The following is a 4,305-nucleotide window of genomic DNA, read 5'->3' on the forward strand; positions in this document are numbered from 1 at the left end:
ATATAGACACCTTAAATATTAAAGGAAAGGATTGGGAAGCAATACCTTAGAACAAAATTATTTCTTAACTTTTCATAAATAAAACTTATTATATGAAACATACCAAATAGTGAATGCTTTTAATGTATCACATGTGGATACTACCTTTTCGGTACATTAGGCATTCAAACATCAAAGGTAAACAATTTCGTAATAATTTTATAAAATAGTTTCGATAACTTTAGTTTTGATATGAGGTGCGATCATACCAATGTTAATGCACCGGATCCCATCATAACTCCACAGTTAAGCGCACTTGGGCTAGACTAGTACTGAGATGGGTGACCTCTCGGGAAGTCCTAGTGTTGCACCCTCCCCCCTTTTAGCCCCACGGGGGTAGGCGAGTTGGTAATCACAATGCGGTGAAGTTCATTAGAAAGGTGGGCTCTGTACTGAAGGTCATGAGTTCAAATCCCCCGAACCAGCTCGGAGTTGTGGAGAGGGGAGGGAGTAGTTCCCAGGGGTTATAGTGGTAGTGGTCAAAATTGACCCCGTGTTACGCGAGTTACGAGGTTGTTCCAATTGTCGATTCCTCTTTTAAAAAGAAAAAAGAAAAAAGAAAAAAGAAAAAAGAAAAAAGAAAAAAACAAACAAACAAACAAACAAACAAAAAAAAAAAAAAAAAAAACAAAACTTTAGTTTTGATAAGAAAATAACTTAAAGTTTTGTGAAATTTATTTCAAGAGCACTTACATTTGTCTGTAAAAATAAGCTTCCAAGAAAAGGAGTCTGAGATGGAAAGAGGTGAAAAGGAAATCTCAGGAAGAAAATTAAATTGATTTATGATAACAAATCGATATGGAAAATATTTCTCGTAAATCCTTTAAATGAGAAAAAGGAAACTTGAGATTACTATCAGACATAAACGTGGTATCAGAAACTCAAATACACTAATAACTTAACATGAATTTAAGAGATTCCGAGACCAAGGAATTGAAACGGAGAAATAAAATAGGCCACGTGGATCTCGGGAGGAAATTTTTGGAATGTGTTTTTCAAAATAAACATATGAAATAATACATACCCAAGAATCAGATAGATGAGTGTAGTGTAGAGGCTCAACTCAAATTCGACTGATGTAATATTCAGAATGGTGAAAGGTGGATATGAGCAGTTCTTAGGAGTGACTTTCATTGGATGTATTGTTGGGAAAATGATAAACTACATGACTACCACCCAAGATAGAAGAGAAATCAGACCAGTCGGTCAAGATGTCGGATTCCCAGTTTGACATGAACAAAGAAACCTTTTGAACAATCGTACGAATGCTCTAAATGAGGGGACCAAGTTTGTTGTGCACTAGGCATGATAGAACACCCAACTACAACTGGTGAAAAAGTGCGCAGACATCATGGTCATCATAGAATGTAGAAAGGATGCTAGCACCGTGAATGTGTGAAACTGGTTGGGGTGTGGCGAAATGAGAGTAACTTGATTTGCACGATAGGTTGTGCGGTCGTCATCACACAGGGAGATTACTGGTGTGATGAGTGGGAAGATTTGATGTGCAAAATTTGCAAAAATACCAAGGATTTGATTATGAGAAAGAACATCTGATAAGTGTGATTCTGGATAGAGATGACCAACTTCACTGTCCCATGCTTGGATGAGGGACGGACACTCCAAACCCAAACTGGATGTAAGAGAGGTGCATGAAGATAGACATGTTGGAAAGGACTCATGGATTCGATCATTAGCAAAGATCTAAAATTTTGAAATATCATACCCCGAATAGTAAATATTATTTACATGAGGATCCACATTGAGTGAAACCATGTAGATGGATGGATTGTGCATGAGAAACGAGATCTGATTTGGTTTGTCGGGCTTACCAGAGTCGCGAGGTCCTGGCATAATCATCAACGGACGTTGAAGTGCCTCGACTCCTTGACATGTCTTGAAACTTTCCAGAATTGAAAATTTTCATTTTGGGATGTGAACTAGATCATGCATGGCTTGAGGATGGTTGTTGTTACTGATTTCAAAACCTCTGTTAGGATGAAAGCCATATTTTTCATAGGCTTCATCAAATTTTTTAGCAAGATCACTTGACGAGTTGCCTTCATGCAACACACAAGATGATGACAAGTGGGAAGAGTTTTGTGTGTTGAAACTATTTTCATCATGGAAAACCTCATTGCTTTGTGTCGATTGAGGAGATAACTCAAAAGATGAAGAAGTAAGAGAATGTGAAGTGTCTCTGATGCATGTTGATGCGCTGTATAGGACATACCTGCAAGTGAGGTGTAGAGGAAGTTTCGATATGGGTGTTTGTCTGCTTTGACCGGTGTGCATTCAAGATCTGAGTTAGAGTGTACATGAGATGAAAATAGATCATATGATGTTCTTGGGTGTTCGTCACAACATACAGAAGCGTGGGAGTGATGATAGCCCAAGACTAGAGGTTGATTAAAATTATTGATTGTGCAAGAATTTTCACCAAGATTCGTGGATCGAGGATCGATCAAGAATGAAAGATCAATGTTTTGAGAGGAATTGATTGTTTCTTCACCGTCCTACTCCTCTTCTTGTATGATGAGACTACCTTGCACATGACTACAACTTGAGCCAACATCTCGAGAATCAAGAGAGTGCGTGCGGATAGCTTGTGAATTAGATTGCTCAAGCGAGTCATGGTGCCAGGAGTCATGTCTTGTAGATGATGGAGGATGGAAGAGATGCAGATTAGACTCAATACCTAGGTTAGGAATGGTGATTTCCTCCTACGGAATGGAGGGATGAGTTTTTTCCATAGGCTTTCCTAACCATTCTGGAATTTCCTCCCTTGGGGCAGGAGACAACTGAGCATATGGATTGGGAACAAACTGCGCAGATTTCTCAGCTTTGCAACTGTTGCAAGGGGGCACCCTCTTTGAGAAATGAGGTGTCTTGTGATCCACAAGATTTGAGGAAGAATGGAAATTAAGAAGTTCATTGTTTCGAGAGACATGAACCAGTTGTTTTAGCTCTTGGCTCATGAAGTCAATGTCCACAAACTGCTCAGGAATTTTGTGACATAGGTGAAGGAAATGGGTAGCAAAGTCCTCGACTGATTGACCATAATTCATTCTTAAATGAGATATTCTTCATAGACATCTTCGTGGTCACACTCATTGAAGGCTTGATGGAGTTCCTTGAGGAAAGTGAGAAGGTAACAGATGGAATCAAGTGGCAGGGTATGACACCACCGATTAGAACAACCTTCAAGGGTGAGGAATAAGAGTACGCAAACAAGCTCATCACTATCGATTTCATGAGATTCAAAAAAATGAAGAAAATCAGAAATGTGCTCAGTTACAGACATTTTGTCCTCACTGTCAAAATTTAACAAGGACAAGTGATCAAGAAGCTCATTGGGGATTGATAACTGATTAAGGGAGAAATGAGAGAAACACCTCAAGAGAACAAATTTTGTATTATTCATTAGATAAGAGATTCAACCCAAATGTACCGGCTTAGCTTGTCATTTGGCCCTCCTTCTAGAGCGAAAATATTGATGGTGCTGGACCTGCCAACATCACGGGATCACGCTGGTATGAAGTCCCATCTAGACCTCACACTGGTTGGTGTGGGAGTCCCATCTAGTACGATCACCTGGTTGCCATTATCATAAGGATTTTCCTCAACTCTTGCTTTTCAGCACATGAGAGTGGTTTGCTTTTTCTTCGAGATGTGAGGTTCGTGTTCCTTGTGAGTGTAAGTGTCACTTGTGTCGATGGTTCTTTCACTATCGAGGGAGAGGGTGAGAGTGAGTTACAGGTCGATTGGGAGCATTCCCAACACTGCTAGGAACACACAACACAACAATATATACACAACTTCCGATAGAGTAATCCACACAGATGCGGCAGTCACAACACACAAGGGAAGATAACACGTAGAACAATCAGTGGATTAGTCCACATGACTGCAATGGTATTTTACAGCAAGTTTCATGTGAAAGGTCTGTCTGATGTTTGGGAGAGTAGTCTACATGGGAGAGACAATGTTAAAAACATATAGAACACATTTCCATTAACATATTATGCATTACAAAAAGTGAAATAGTTCAAATGTAGAACACAGGTTAAAGAAACATGCATCACAAGTGTTAAATATTAGTCTTACAACGGTTATAGTACATGTGTGAAAATGTGCTGGCCTGGTAGTAGGCTTCTGAATTAAGCAAAAGTTCCAAGACACATCGTTACACCATACATCACTAACCCATGTGAGAGGCATTGGAGCTACTACTTACTCCTCAAATAAAAGATTACAGACTCTCTT

The 4,305-nt window shown here is 39.4% G+C and overlaps 1 pseudogene; it reads left to right on the forward strand.

The window, feature by feature from the left end:
- The first annotated feature begins 234 nt into the window (after window positions 1-234).
- LOC149217149 (5S ribosomal RNA) lies at window positions 235-353 on the forward strand (annotated as a pseudogene).
- Window positions 354-4,305: the final 3,952 nt, after the last annotated feature.

Source organism: Pinus tabuliformis, chromosome 1_1 (assembly GCF_031772625.1).
Source record: "Pinus tabuliformis cultivar Carrire ecotype Pingquan chromosome 1_1, CPIR1, whole genome shotgun sequence".
NCBI lineage: Eukaryota > Viridiplantae > Streptophyta > Pinopsida > Pinales > Pinaceae > Pinus > Pinus tabuliformis.